The sequence below is a fragment of the Phascolarctos cinereus genome, unplaced genomic scaffold (assembly GCF_003287225.1).
Source record: "Phascolarctos cinereus isolate Bilbo 61053 unplaced genomic scaffold, phaCin_HiC Scaffold_4;HRSCAF=312, whole genome shotgun sequence".
Lineage (NCBI taxonomy): Eukaryota > Metazoa > Chordata > Mammalia > Diprotodontia > Phascolarctidae > Phascolarctos > Phascolarctos cinereus.
In genome coordinates this window covers 130,863,467-130,879,381 of record NW_027555847.1, presented here as the reverse complement: position 1 = coordinate 130,879,381, position 15,915 = coordinate 130,863,467, and positions in this window count along the sequence as shown.

Sequence of the window (15,915 nt, the reverse complement as noted above, 5' to 3'; positions counted from 1 at the left end):
CAAGTAGAACGTTAGCTCCACGAAGGCAGGGTTGTCTTTGTATCCCCTGTGCCTAGTAGGGCCTTGAACATAGGAGGAGCTGTTCCATAAAAGTTTGTGGAATAAATTGAATGAATGAGCATAACAAAGCAGCCCACACCTCAGCTCACTCTGGGGATGGAGGAGGGGGAGGACATGGCCGGTTTCATGCTTCTATTCCCTAGCCTGTTTCCCAGCAGGAAGGACCCTGCTGTACTCCATCAGGGAAGAGCTGTCATCAAACTCTCCACAGGCTCTGCAGAGCTTACAGCCTGCCTGCCGGCACCTTGGTTTTTCCATTACCTGCTCTGCGGCATATGCAGGTTGCTGGCTGTCATTCCCTTTTTGCGCAGCAGCAGCCTGAGATTAACAGACATTGTCTCGACCAGCTCTGAATGCTCCAGACTGGGAGAGAATGGGAACCCATAACCATCTCTGCTTCCCGGGGGCACTGGTGAGCTGGAGAAGAGGCAAGGCAGAGGAGTGTCCCTTTCAATGTTCTCCACCTGCCTTTATCAGGTGCTTTTGCCTTCTTCCAGTTCTCCCCTTCTGGCCACAACAGGATTCAATCAGGAAAGTTAAGACTGGCCCCACCCATGGATGAAATAAGCGAGATGAGAGAGGTATCATGGAAAGAACATTGGATTTGAAGTCAGGTCAGAGGATCTGAGTTCTAATTCTGATTCTTCTATTTCCTTGGTGTTGCCTCAGAAAACATTTCCCTTTCCTTCTCCTCAGAAATGAAAGGGTTGGCTTTCGATGAGGTCTGAGGTCTCTTCTTGGTCTAAATCCTATGACTGTCTACAGTCAATGATTTCAGGAGTTCTAGGAAGGTCATGATGACCTCCAAATCTTCTCTTCACTGGCTAGTGTCTGGAATGCCACTATTAGAGCTTTATCCTCTTCTCCCCAGCCCCACCCTCTGGTCATTTGCTGGCAATTTTAAATCCTGTTAAAATGCAGATCTCTTGGCTGGGGAAGAGGAAAAAGAATCAAATCTAAACTGTTCTTGAGTTCTGAAACCAGCATGAATAATAGAATTAATCATAGAACGTCAGAGCTTGCTGGATGAAATAGATCATTTAGTCAAACCCATTTATTTTGTAGATGAGGAAACTGAGGCTGGGGGCGGGATGACTCTCCCAAGATCACACAGGATTAACATGCAAACCCTAATCTGCTGATTTCTAAGCCCATGCTCTTGAGAAAAGCAGGTTTAAATGGGATTGGTAGGGGAGAGGGGCACTGATTAAAGCAAGGGGAGGAGTGAAGTTGCCATGGATGGGGCAAAGACAAATTTTGTTGACTTTGATATTTTTCCCAGGACTGAACCTCATCATCTCATACCTGGATTACTTCAACAGACTCCCCAAAGATCCCTCTGCCTCTAATCTCCACAGCACTCCTGCCTGTGACCATTACTGGCTGTGAGACCACAGGCATTAAATTACCTAATTTTCTGCCTCAGTTTCCTCATTAATGAAATGTAGATTTGCATAGGGTTGTTAGAAAGTGCCCTGCTGTCATTAAAGGGCTATGTAAAAGTGAGTTATTACATGATCACCATTGCTCCCTAGGCATATCACCTTCTCCTCAAGTATCTTCTGTAGCTGTCTACTGCCTACAGAATAAAGTCCAAACTATCCAAGATGGCAGTCAAAGGTTCTAACGGGCCGGCTCCAACTCACTTCTGCCTTATCACACACTCACACACACACACACACACACACACACATACACACACACACACACATACACATACACACACACACGCACACACGCCTGAGCCAGGTAATTTTCCTCTAATTTTCCCTGTAACATCTTAGGTCCCACCCAAAAGGCCCTCCCCCTCTACTCAACCTATCCCAAAGTTATACAACTCAATCATTGCCTCCTCTAGGAAGACATCTTTGATTATACCAGCCCAAGGCAGTAGGGGCCACAGTATTTAGAGCCTTGGAACTGAAATCTGACCTCAAACACTAGCTGTGTGGACCCTGGGCAAGTCAGTTAAAACTCTGCCTCAATTTCCTCAACTCTAAAATGGATATTATAATAATAGCACCTGCCTCTCAGGGTTATTGTAGTGATCCAATGTGATATTTGTCAAGCGTGGTGCCTGGAACATAACAGGTGCTGCATAAATGCTTGTTCCCTTCCCCCTCTTTTTTCCCTACCTTCCTGAAGCAATTACTGTATGTGCCATACATCTAATACTTGGTGATATCCTCTGACATTGTTTCCTGTTGCGTGTCTCAAACTCAAATAACATTTTGTTATACCCCTAATGCACTGTTGAATAATAATGTTGTACAGTATACCTTGTCAATAGCCTATCCTCCTATTAGTCTGTAAACTAATGGGCATGGTGTATGGGGCGTTCCAGGAGGACTAGCACCTCTGGTATGGGGCTTGCTGAGCCCTTTTCAGGGCTGCTTATCCCACCTTTGGGTTCCACCTTTCATCCAAGATGGTGGCTCCAAGAAGCTGTAGCATGCATAGCACCCACAGCCCAGTAAAACCATGTTGGCAGATGGGCTAATCCAGGTTGAGGGTAATCAACAGGCCTCAAAACTGTTGGTGAGTAAGGGGGATGTCTGCCCCAAGTAGGTGAAGACTTTCCCCAGAGGAATGGGCAAGTGAGAACAATTTATTTCAACAGCCATGAAGGCAATTCAAGAAGGCGCCGTGGAGTGCTTAGAACTTGGTCAGACAACAAAGACCCCAAGGTCATTCATTGCATCCTGGGCTATCACCTGTCATCTTGACTTCTGTCTTGCCACTGGGCTTTGATGACTCTGGAAGAAAGAGTGAAGCTGATGACTTTTTGTACCCAATCATGATGTCCTTGGTCTTCTTCAAAAAGCAACTTAGGGGCAAAGATCTTAACTGTCCTGAACTTTGTGTTTCCTCTAACACCTAGTGGGGCACTCTGCACACAGTAGGTACTTAATGTTTGCTGAATGAATTACCTGATGAAATAAGAATCACAATTGACTTTGAGTCAAATAAACTAAGCAGGGATTTGGCTTGGTACCAACTGCCTTCAGGCCCTGACCCTAAGAAGGGTTCAGAAAAGAACAGCAGAGGGTTCAAGCATCCATGATCCTGGAGCAGAGTTCCCTATTTACCTTGTAGATGTAGTCCTGACTTTGGACTCAGAGGTTTCTTGGATCAAGAGAGCCAAAGACAACGTGCTAACATAGATTAAACACCCTCAGGAGACCAGCTATTACTAGAAGGGAGGCCAGACACCTAAAGTGTGGGAGCAGAAAGGCAGCAGTTTTTGTTAATGGTTCTAACAAGAAGGGCACCAGCTGTCTCTCTTAATCTGAGGTCGCCTATTGGAACTTTATAAAAGTAGAGATAACCTTGGCCTCTGGTGTTCCTTAAACTGGTCCTTGTACTGTGATGACAGAACTGATTGACTTATCAAGCAGAATAGCAAGAAAGTCAAGTGAGATTTCTCGGTGACAAAGCAGTGAGGACTCTGGTAACCTGGATGGATTTCCCTGTGTGTCTGTCTATTTCTCCTCATGTCATGTGTCTCTCTACAAAATGCCATAGGTATTGGGCTATGCCTCGAGATGCCTAAAGACTTAGGCATAGACTAACTCAGAGGATCAGACAGTACCTCTGTGGCCAAAGACAACTGCATCCTTAAGATAACTTCTTCACTCTTCCCTAATCCCTTAGGCATGTATGTTTCAAAGGTCATACAGCTAGGTGGTATGGTGGGGTGAAATAGTGGATAGAGGGCTTAACTTGGGGGTGGGAGAACCTGAACTCAGATCCTGCCTTGGACATTGGCTTTGTGACCTTGGTCAAGTCAGTTAACTTCTCTGTGACTCAGTTTCTTCATATATGAAATGAGGGGGGAGGAAAGAATTCAGTGGCTTCTAAGGTCCTTTCCAGTTCTATGTCTATGATTCTATGAACTTTCTCAGGGAGATTCCAGTTGTGGCTTCCACCTTTAATGTAACATTCCCTTGCCTATACATACTCAGGGCCTTCAGGCAGTGCCTACTTCCACCTTTCTGCCTACCTACCCTACTGTCTACCTCCACTTATCTTCCTAGATTCCACTTTGTTGGACTCTAGTAATCTGGTTCATGGCAAACCCAAGGAGAAGTCAAGGACAGCAGTGGCTGATGGGGTTGTGAGAGGAGAGGGTAATGGGAAAACTGGCGACAGAAGCCCATTAGAACCAGCTCAAGCCGCCAGCCTAAAAGCCTGGCTCTTAAAGAGCTGAATGCATTAGAAAACAAGTTCCTTGAGAAAGGTTTTACCACCCGCCTGAGACAGAAGAACCTGTTGTACTTTCCTCATTCCTCAATTATCTCCGGGGAGTCACATACAGCCACTTCCAAAATGTTTGCTTTCTAGGACCAGGGTTGCTCTGCATTAAGAGACATCAGAAATGAGATCCATCTGGTGTCACTTGCAGAAATAATGTCACCATTCACCTCAGTAGACATATCTCTAAGCTGCCTGAATTCCCCTTCCTCCTCACTATTCTGACTCTCTCAAAAACAGACTTCAGTACCTTTCCAGTCCTGCAACTTGGCCATCCCAACTGACCTGGTCTGTAATGGGTCTGGAGGCCTTGGTATCTGGGGGGAAGATGAGTTCTATTTTCTTACTTTATTTTGGCTTTTAATTCAAGAGGAGTGTGCTCATGAACTATACTGTATATTCATGTCAGGGCCAGAAAATATCATAGAGAACACCCAGTTTATCCCTCTCTTTTTAGAGATTACGCTGGGGAGTGGGGGGGGGTGAAGTTGGAGTGCTTAACTGACCCAAAGCCACATCATTAGCAGCTGGCAGAGCACAGATTTGAACCCAAAACTCAGTTCAATTCAATAAACATGTATATGGAATAAACAGCTGGCTTCTGAGACAGAAAGACCTGGGTTTGAGTATAATCTCTGACGTGTCTAACTGTGCAAGCAAGACATTTAAGCTGTTAGTGGTCTAGGAAACTCTCTCAAATTATGTCTAGGTAAAGAGAAATAATAAGCCCTAGTAAGCATTTGGAATTATGCACCAAGTCTTATCAGATGGGTACTCCCAGATTGCTACAAGTTGCACACAAACCTCAGAAAAATTCCACTATTTAACTCTAAACATGATCCAAAGTTAATATGGACATTGTGATCAACTTTAAAGATCGGCTGACCAATGTTTAGGCTTCCTTGGTAGAATCTGAAGGACTTTGGAGGAAATGATTTGGAGCCACATAATGGGCATAATAAGCAACTTGCTTATTTTACAAAGAAAGAAACTGTGACCCAGAGAGGGAGAAGGACTTGCTCAAGATCGTACGTGGAATTAATGGCTGAGCAGGAAGGCAAACTGAGGTTTCCAGGCTCCAGTTCCAAAACTCTCAGCATGATGCACCACCGCCCTTGTCTCCTAACGTTTTAAATTAATGATTTGTTCTAAACAAATCTGTCAATTATAGGGTGACTGAAATTTTAAAAAAGCTAAATAAAAAGGCTATGATAACAAATACCAACTCTCCTGACTCCCAATTCAATGTTTCCACTATACACTAATGCCTCTTTTTATAAAATGCTTTATTGATGCTTTTTTCAATGAGTCCTTTTCTAACCTACCCCCATCCTCCCAACAACAGAACCTATCCTTATATAAAAGAAAAATAGTTCATTAAAAACAACTAACAGTGAGTATGTCTGACAGCAGTCCACTCCTTGCTGAGAGGAGGGAAAATACCACCCCACCTCTCAAGAGGCACTGTGTTGCCTAGTAATATGCTAGAGCTGGAAGGTGTTAGAGAGCTTGTAATCCCACACCCTTATTTGACAGATAAGAAAGGTGAGGAGGACTGAAAGAAACCCAAGTAGCAATTACCAAAGACAGAATGAGGACTCAGGTCTTCTCATAATTTTACCAATGAGGAAACCAAGGGCCAGAAAAGGAAAGGTACATTCCTTGGCACAGCAAATGGTGGTTCTAGAACTAGAACCCAGGTCTTCTGGCTCTCCTCTCAGTTCCCTTTCCCTAATACCACACCTTCTGGTGGTGGGAACAGGATTGGGGTGGTGACTACTGGCACCAGGATTATGGGGCAAATGTTTTTTGTTAATATTATGATGTTTCCTTGCAGTCTGCTTTCATTCTAAACCTGTCAGATTTCTTTCCTGCTCAAACTGCTAAATCTTTGTTGCAATGAATTGGACAATGAATTGTACAATGAACTGCAGGCAGGCAAGCAGTAATGATCTCTCTCTCTCTCTCTCTCTCTCTCTCTCTCTCTCTCTCTCTCTCTCTCTCTCTCTCTCCCTCTCCCTCTCCCTCTCTTTCTCTCTCTCTCTATCTCTCCCTCCTCACTCCCTCTCTCTCAGGCAAGGGCAGGCCAGCCTTCCAGGATCCCAACCTTCTAGAAGTCTTCTCTCCCTGAATGGTTTTCCAAACCCTGTGATTGCAAATATGAAGGAAATCCAATGTCAAAGGCACAGACGTGCTTCCAAGATGCTTACTATAACAACAGCATTTCTCACTCTTCACTTCATCCCTTCCTTGGGGAGAAAATGACCTAGTTCCATGCAAGAAATCTCAGGGGATCCTACAGCAAGCAATCTGTCATCAACAGCAAGTCCCTCTTCCCACCCCTCCCTCCAGCTTCCTGTTGCTGCTGTCATTCATCTTAGTACTCTGTTTCATGTTAGTGAAATGAAGTGTGTAGGCTCGTGCATCAGGAATTGGGCTAGAGGTGGTCAGGAGACCCAATACTCTATTCTAGGCACTGGGACCTTTCCTGGGTGGTACAAAGACTCTGGGCCTCCATTAACTCAAATATAAAATGGCACAATGATGCATGCCTCGATGTCTCTCATTAAACTATATTCTCCTTTCCTCTTGTGCATTTCTTACCAGGGTGTCTATCCAGGGCTTGCAGACAGTGGACTCATTGTGTTAATTGAAAAGTTGGGGAGTATGCTTGCACCCCAGCACTGACGCCTTGTGGAACAGGGCTATAGTGTCCTCAGGGCTTGCTGAAGCAGTCTTGTTTTGGTTACTAAAGCATTTTTTGGCAAAGCACAAGGAAGATTTGGTTCCTAATTGTGACCCAACTGGACTAACACATTCTTCTATTTTGTATAAACTTCGCTATGCAGCAGCAAAGAGAGTTCACATGGGAAAATTGTCACACTGACCATCTAAGGTCCCTGGTTCTTTGGGGAAGGAGCAAAGGAAGGAGGGCTTATTCATCTATTCAATGAATATTTAAGCATAAATGTTATTCATTCATAAATATTTAAGTACCTACTATGTTCAAGCCACCATGCTCAGCACTAGATATACAAGGAAAAAATAGAAAACAGACCTGTCTTCAAGGAGCTTATAGTCTACCAAACACAACACCCAGATAAGTATAATAAAAGGTAAGGAGTGATGGTACAAAGAAGGGATTTAGATGAGGTATGACAGAATTATTTGAGGAGGAAAAGATCCTCATGGGGGAAGGTGTTGTAGAATCGGGGAAGTCTTCACATGGGAGGAAAAATCTGAGCTGAACCTCATAGGATGATGAAGATTCTGAGCAGTGGAAATGTAGTAGTATATTTCAGCTTGGAATGTTGGTTTGCTTATGCAAATTCATGGAAGTGTGAGGCAGAATATTAAGTCTAAGGAGCTTTTAGCCTTAGCGTGGCTGAAATGTTGAGCACTTAAAGGGGAAGAACATAGCTAAGTTGAAAAAGGAAAGTGATTATAGAGGCCTTGTATTCTAATGCAAGAAGTTTGTATTTTAGACTAATAGGGAGCCATTCAAAGATTTTGACAAAATTGAACCTATTTCTTAGGAAATCTTTTGGTCACTGCATGAAGAATGATTAGCAGAGGAAAAAGATTGGAGGCAGGAAGACCAATTAGGAGATTACTACAGTAGTTCATGGGAGTGGGAATGAGGGCTTTAACTAGAGTGGTATCCTTCTGAGCAAAAAGGAAAGGAGGCAAGAGATTTTTCAGAGAGAGGATCTACACAACTTAGCAACTGATTAGACGTAGAAGCAGAAGAGAAGGGAGAAGGAAGAATCCAAGGTGGCTCTATAATTTCTAACCTGGATGGATGGAAATATGGTGGTATTATCAACTGAAATGGGGAAGTTGGGAAGAGGGGCAAGAATAAGGAAGAAGATCAAGAGTTCACTTTTGGACCTAATGATTTTGAGATGTTAATGGGATATTTAGGTAGAGATGCCTAGGAAGCAGTTAAAGGTGGAAGACTGGAGTTCAGAGGAGAGATTGATTGCCAGAAGAAACATTATACCTTATCTAGTCCAATCTCTTTCAATTTATTGAGAAGAAAATTAAAGCTCATACAGAAGTAACTTTCCCAAGGTCACATAACGAGCAAGTGGTAAAATTAAGACTATGACCCATATCTGCTCATTGTCACCAATATAATAGAGTAGAATATAGATGTGGGGATCTATGAATTATGATACATAGCCACTATATATGGAATATAAGGATTTTATGGAACAGGGTTCTAGGAAGTATGATATATAGTCACTCACTAAATGCATGGAGAATATATAGGGACTATATATCATGATTCATAAAACTGCTTCTCATCAGGTCCATATAATATCATAGATAGAAGGAACTTAGAGATCACACAGTTCAAATCACTCTCTTTATAGGCCAAAGAGAAGTGACTTTTCTAAGGTAATATATGTGGCTAAACAGGTGTGCCTGACTTCAGACAAACCCACCCTACAAGAGCTGTCAGGAGTGGGGAACCTGTGGCCTCGAGGCCACATATGGCCTTCTAAGTCCTTAAGGGTGGCCCTTTGACTGAATTCAAGCTTCACAGAACAAATCCAAAAGTCAAAGGGTAGCACTTAAGGACATAGAGGGACATATGTGGCCTCAAGGCCACAGGTTCCCCACCCCTGCTAGATGTACAATTCGTAACAGTCAGTTCTTCACTTTAGGGAAAAATATAAAAATTGACCCAGTTTACAAATGTTCAATTAAGAGGCCTCTTTTCATTAATACAGTCAGTCTATTGATCACTGGAGGTTCTTGTTGCTTATTCTTAGTTTTCAAAGAGGACCAATGATATCATGGATGACCTGCACATGACCTGGAATTTAAGTGAGGCAGAGTTGCACAAAGACATAAGCCTGCCTCTCTCTCTTTCTCTCTCTCTCTCTCTCTCTCTCTCTCTCTCTCTCTCTCTCTCAGAGTCAACAAAGTACACTGGCAAGACAAAAATCAAGACACAGTGGATGTAATAGATGACCTTGGCGTGTTTGATGTCTGACTGAGCTCTAAGTGCTCCACAGCGCCTGCTTTAACCACCTTCCCGGCTGTTAAAGCAAACTGTTCTCAACCGCCCATTCCGCCAGAGGGAAGTCTTCTCATGCTTGAAGTAGACATTCCCCTAATTCACCAATGGGTCCGAGGCCTGTTAATTACCCTCAACCTGGTTTAGCCTGTCTGCCAGTATTACCTGGGTGTGGCCACTGCACATGCCTATTGCTTGGAGACACAGGTGAGAGTGGGGTGAAAGGTAGATGAGCAACCTAGAAAATGGCTCTCCAAACCCTCACAGCAGAGGTGATATTCCTCCCTGAACACTTCATACACCCCACTGGAAGTTTTTAGGCACAGAAGAAAAACCCAACAATCAAAAAAAGAAAAACCCAGAAATCTAAACCATAACCCTACCACTGATTTCCATACACTTAATCTTGGTGAGCTGCATAGATTCAACCTCTTTCCCTAAGGTTCATGATATACTTGAGCCACACAAATACTGAATCTCTTCTCTAATCTCCTTTATGGTACAGTCAACCAGGGGACTGAATCCAAAGGGGGCTCAGGAGAGACTTGCTACTTAGGACCCAGGAAAGTAGCCTACTCTGATGAAAATAGCCAGTTTCTGATCCAACCATTTTGGAGAGCAATTTTGAACTATCCCCAAAGAGCTATAAAAATGTGCATAGCCTTTGACCCAGCAATAGCACTTCTGGGGCTGTATACCAAAAAGATCATAAAAATGGGAAAAGGACCCACAGGTACAAAAATATTTATAGCAACTCTGTATGTAGTGGCAAAGAATTGGAAATTGAGGTGATGCCCATCAATCGGGGAATGGCTGAACAAGTTGTGGTATATGAATGTAATGGAATACTATTGTGCTATAAGAAATGATGAACAGGGGGACTTCAGAAAAACCTGGAAAGACTTGTATGCACTGAAGCTGAATGAAGTGAGCAGAACCAGGAGAATGTTATATACAGTAACAGTCATGGTGCATGGTGACTAATTTTTGATAGAGTTAGCTCTTCTCAGCAATTCAAGGATCTAAGACATCTCCAAAAGTCTCATGAAGGAAAATGCTATCCACATCCAGAGAAAGAACTATGGAGTTTGAATGCAGACCAAAGCATACTATTTGCTCTTTTTGTTTCTTCTGTTTTGTTTTGTTTCTTCTTTCTTGTGGTTCCTCCTATTGGTTCTAATTCTTCTTTACAACGTGACCAATGTGAAAACATGTTTAAGAGGAATGTATATGTAGAGCCTATGTCAGATTGCACACTGTCTTGGGGAGAAAATTTAAAACTCAAAAGCTTATGGAAATGAATGTTGAAAACTAAAAATAAATTAATAAAAAAATTAAAAAAGAAAATATCCAGTTTCCAGTATATTTAAGGGCTGTTCTGTTCTCTTTCCCTTCACACAAATATATATTCCCCCCCCCTTTCTCCCTCTCTCTTTCTGTGTGTGTGTATGTCTCTCTCTCTCTCTCTCTCTCTCTCTCTCTCTCTCTCTCTCTCTCTCTCTCCTTCTCTCTCTCCCCTCTCTCTTCCACCTTTTCCCTTTCTCTCCTCTCTCTTTTTTTCCTAGTTGTTATCACTTGTCCCCAAACCAGAATCATCTTTACCCCAGGGCCACCATGCAGATTTTACCTTCAATAAATGCCCACAAAATGCATTTGACATCCCTGGAAGCTCCACTCCTGGGTAATAGGAACTCCAACAGCATGGAGAGAGGGGGAGAGAAGAAACCCTAGAGATAGGTCTCCTTCTTAATGCCACCTGGCAACTGTAAATAAATCTATTTTGAGACAACAAGGAATGCAAGGATGAGAAAGGATGAGAAAGGGGGAAGAAAATGTAAATGTCCTTGCTTTGCAGGCAGGAGAACAATATCTGTGTTAGAAGTCAGGAGACTTCAATTCTACTATTTTCCTTTGTGGGGTTAGTTTCCCCATGTGTAAAATGGTGCGAACGTGCTAGACCAGGAGTCCTTGGCCTTTTGTGTGTCATGAACCCCTTGGGCAATCTGAAAAGGCCTATGGACCCTTTCTCACAAAAAGTGTGTTCAATCAATCAAAAATAAAACAAAAAGGATTCCAAAGAAAATCAATTATATTGAAATATAGTTGTCAAAATGTCAAAATACAATTTCACGTTCCCAAGTTAAGAATCCCTAGATTAGGAAGATGATTTCATAGGCCTCTAGCAACTACAATTAAGACTATGCAAGACGTTTGGAGAAGGGCATTCACTGCTTTAGGACAAAGGTCATCAAAAGAGAACTTTTATTGCTCTGTGGAAACAGGTTTATGGGATTTGGAGCTGGAAGGGACCTTGGAGATCATCTAGCCCAATTCTGCTTTAAAGAAAAGGAAGTGGGGCATCTAGGGGGCACAGTGGATAGAGCACTGGCCCTGAAGTCAGGAAGACCTGAGTTCAAATCCAGCCTTAGACTAAACACTTGACACTTACTAGCTGTGTGGCCCTGGGCAAGTCATTTAACCTTAATTGCCTAAAAAATTAAAAATAATTAAAAAAATAAAGAAAAGGAAGCAAAAGTTCAGAGAGTACATGTGATTTGCTCAAGGTCACATAGGCAGTCAGCAACCAAAGACAAGATTTGAACTCAGGGTCACTGAATCCAGATTCAACGTTTTCTATATCACCTTATGCTGCTCAAAAGAATGAATTCTGAGCATTCCTCCCATTCCCAGAGGATCCTTCATGCCTCTGGAAGAGTCAGGCTGTACCTCTGGAGGAGACCATGAAATGCACACTGACTAATTTAGTACATTCTTCCCCTGATGAAGGGCAAGGAGGAAAACATCTAAGCTCTCTTTCATGTGTCCTCACCCCACCATGGAATCCAAGACCACAAGTCATGCAGCTGGCCACCATGTTTCCATCGCACTTCCCTCGAATCCGGCCTTTCCTACTGAACATGACTTCTCCCCTCTGCTGAAGAAGCACTAGCAGAAAAGCCGCCATGGAGCACTTGCTGAGCTGCGAGGGGAGAGCCTGGGATCCCAGCCAGACAGGATGCTGACAACTGAATGCCAGAAACCTCGGTCTCCAAACTGTTTCAACCCCAAGTGGCTGCTGAGTTGTGGGAGGCCTTGGAAAGCCTACAGAAAGATGGATGGGCTTTCTCATGGTGGTGAGTATTTAAAACCAGGGTGATTATTCATAAGGCATTATTTGGAACCCAGTGCAACATATAGCCTTTGTTAATTGATTCGTTCACACAATACGTCATATTTCTGTCCTCTAGGGCAGAGGTTCTTAAGGTGGTATTGTTATTGTTTGTATTATAGACCTCTTTAGCAGTCTGGTGAAGTTTCTTAAACTCTTCTCAGAATATCTTGTTTTCAGATAACAAGTATTTTTTTTTTTGGTGAGGTAATCAGTATTAAGTGACTTGCCAGGGTCACACAGCTAGTAAATGTCAAGTGTCTGTGGCCAGATTTGAACTCAGGTACTCCTGACTTCAGAGCCAGTGCTCTATTCACCTAGCTGCCCCATACATTTTTTAAATTCATCTCTCCCTCTCATTAGTCCCTTTCCCCACTGAGCAAATATAAAACAACAGCCACAAATTCCTTAATACTTACCTACATATTCCAGCAAAATTAATTCCCACATTATACACGTCTACACATGTATGTCTCCTGCATTTTAAGTTCATCACCTCTCTGTCAGGAGATGAGTGGCATGTTTTGTCTTCATTCTTTGAGGCCAATTGTTTATCGCTAGATTGATCAGAATTCTAGAGTTTTTCAAATTTATTTCTCTCCATAGTATTGCTGTCATTTTATGTATCATTCTCTTAATTCTGCTCACTTCACTCTGCATCAGGTCATAGAGATATTCCCAGTTAACTTTGAAATTGTCCATTTCATCATTTATTATGGCACAATAATATTGCATTATATTAATGTACCACAGTTTGTTTAGCCATTCCCCAAAGGAGGAATTAGTTTCTAATTTTGGCTCTTATCAAAAGACATTTTATGTGTATTTTTGTACATATAGATTTTTTTCCTTTTTCTTTTATTATCCTAAGAGTAATATACCCACCAATGGTGGTATGCCTGGATCAAAAGGTTCGCACAGTTTGATGACTTTCTGGACATAATTCCAAAATGCTTTCCAGAATGCCTAGATCAGTTCACAACTCTACCAACAGTGGACAATTATGCTTATTTTCCCATGGCTCCGTCATTTTTCTTTTCCATCATCTTTGCCTGTCTAGTAGGTATAAAGTAAAACCTAAAATTGCTTTCATTTGTATTTCTCTAATTATTAATGATTAGAGTACTTTTTCATATAATAGTTGATAGCTTGGATTTCTTCCTTTGAAAACTGCCCGTTCTTATCTTTTGACCATTTATCTATTAGGAAAAGACTCTTAGCTTTATAAATTTGAATCCATTCCTTATATATCTTGGAAATAAGACCTTTATCAGAGAAACCTATTATAATATTTTCCTCAGTTACTTGTCTTTCCTCTAGTTTTTGCTATGTGTAATAATGTTCTTAAATGTATAAGATAGAATACATGGGATTACCAAGGAAACCAATTTTATTGAAATACGTTTTAAAAAACAAGTTCATGGACCCCAGGAGAAGAACCCTTCCCCAGGGGAAGACAGAACCAAAGGGTAGTAAAGATTTGGGGGTAATTGGTAGGAAAAGAACCTTCCTGGGGCCCCATGAGAGTCGTGATGTACCTAGGCAAAGTTTTGAGAGAATGGACCAAGAATTGTGCTGAACCAAGCCAAAATTTTCAGGGTAACTAGATCCAAGGGTGAGGCACACATCATAAAGGAATTCATAGGAGCAAGCCAAAGTCAAATCAAGGGGCTGAAATGAGAACAGTTGGTCTCATGTGCATTCTCTGCCCAAGAGAGCATTCTTACCACACCTCTTCCTTACCCCACTGCACGGCCCCCGGACCAGATACAGAAAATGATTTATCCACGCAAGCAGCATCCACACTATAAACATTAGGGATGTAAATAACAAGAAGTCATATTTCTAAAGTTCTTTAATTACAAAAAAATAGTTCTTCCTTTACCAAAAACAAACAACCACAACAAACATTAAAATAGGTGGCTCAAGTATCATTAGCTCAATTTTGCAAATGAGAAAACTTTGGTTCATAGGCTAAAGTGACTCACCCTCCATAAGTCAGCTATGAAGTATCTGAGGATACCGAGATCTCTTGCTCCAAGCTCCAAATTCTTTCCACTATTCCACATACCCTTTGGCACACATCACCATCTATGTGTGTGACTTTGAAAGGCAAAGAGGTAAGAACACTAACTTGGAATTACAGAAAAATCTAGAGCCTTAGGCCTTAGCTCCTCAAAACCAAGCTCTTCCACTGTCATACTATATGATGCTGTCCAAGTTCCTTGCCTTCCCTTTGGCCTTGGTTGATTCCTCTCTATAGTGAGGTGATTAGAGGCTTTTCAATCAACCTTCTAGCCCCAGAATTGCAATGGTATCTCCTGGAAGAGCTCTGAAGCCACAGAAAGATGAATTTCTCCCCAAGGATAATCCAAAAGCAACTTTCATTCTGGGGCTGAGATTCCAGCCCATCAGGGAGTTTCATTCTATGATTGAAAATCATGAAACAACTGTGACTCGCCCATTCTTGCAAGCATAATGGCAACAAAGTATGCATGTATGCTTGTATGTATATACACAACATACATATATCCATGCATATACACTCACATGCATGTATACAACTACACATGCATATACACATATGTGTATACATGTATAAATATATATGTATGTGTATACATCTGTGTGTATATTTGTAAATACATATAGCCTGAGCCAGCAGAGCATTAAACAAAGCAGATATGACTTACAGTAAGTTATAAAAATGTTTTTGGAGCTATTCTATCTGAGAACAGGATTGTTGTAGCAATGCCGGTCTGGGAGACTGATTATTTAAACAAGCAGACGAGCTACTGGGAAAGACTGACTTTTGAAGAGGCAGATGCCACGGTTATCACCCCGGGACCCTGGAGATAAGTACTGCCACTCACTGACAGTGAAGCTCAGATGATGCCTTCCCTCCCAGCGCACCAACCTTTGGCAGAAAGGGGTAAGAAGAATCCCACAGGCCATGAAACTATTCAAATATTTGGCTACTCACATTTGACACTGTTAATTTTGAGAATAACAGAAAGCCCAGCAGGGGGATCTACATAAGCAGACACAAATCAGATAGAAATGACTCAGGCATACAATGCATTTATAGGGGAAAAATTAAACTATGGTAAGCCATGGATCTCAGCTAGGCTATCCTAGCTAGCTGTGGCTTTACGTACAAAGTAAGAGTCCATCATTACCATTTGTCTTTATGGTATCACTAGAATGTTCCCATTCATTAGTGTTGACCTTAATCTAAGAATATTATGGAGGAAAGTGGGAGGTCCCTTACTGGAGATATTTGAAGGCTGATCAACAAAACTCTTATTTGACCCCAAACCCTGTCCATCTTCCAAATAGGTGTTGCTGGTTTGTCTGCAATACCTTCTGTGCCCAAGACAGAATTCCTATTTCTATTGAGGGC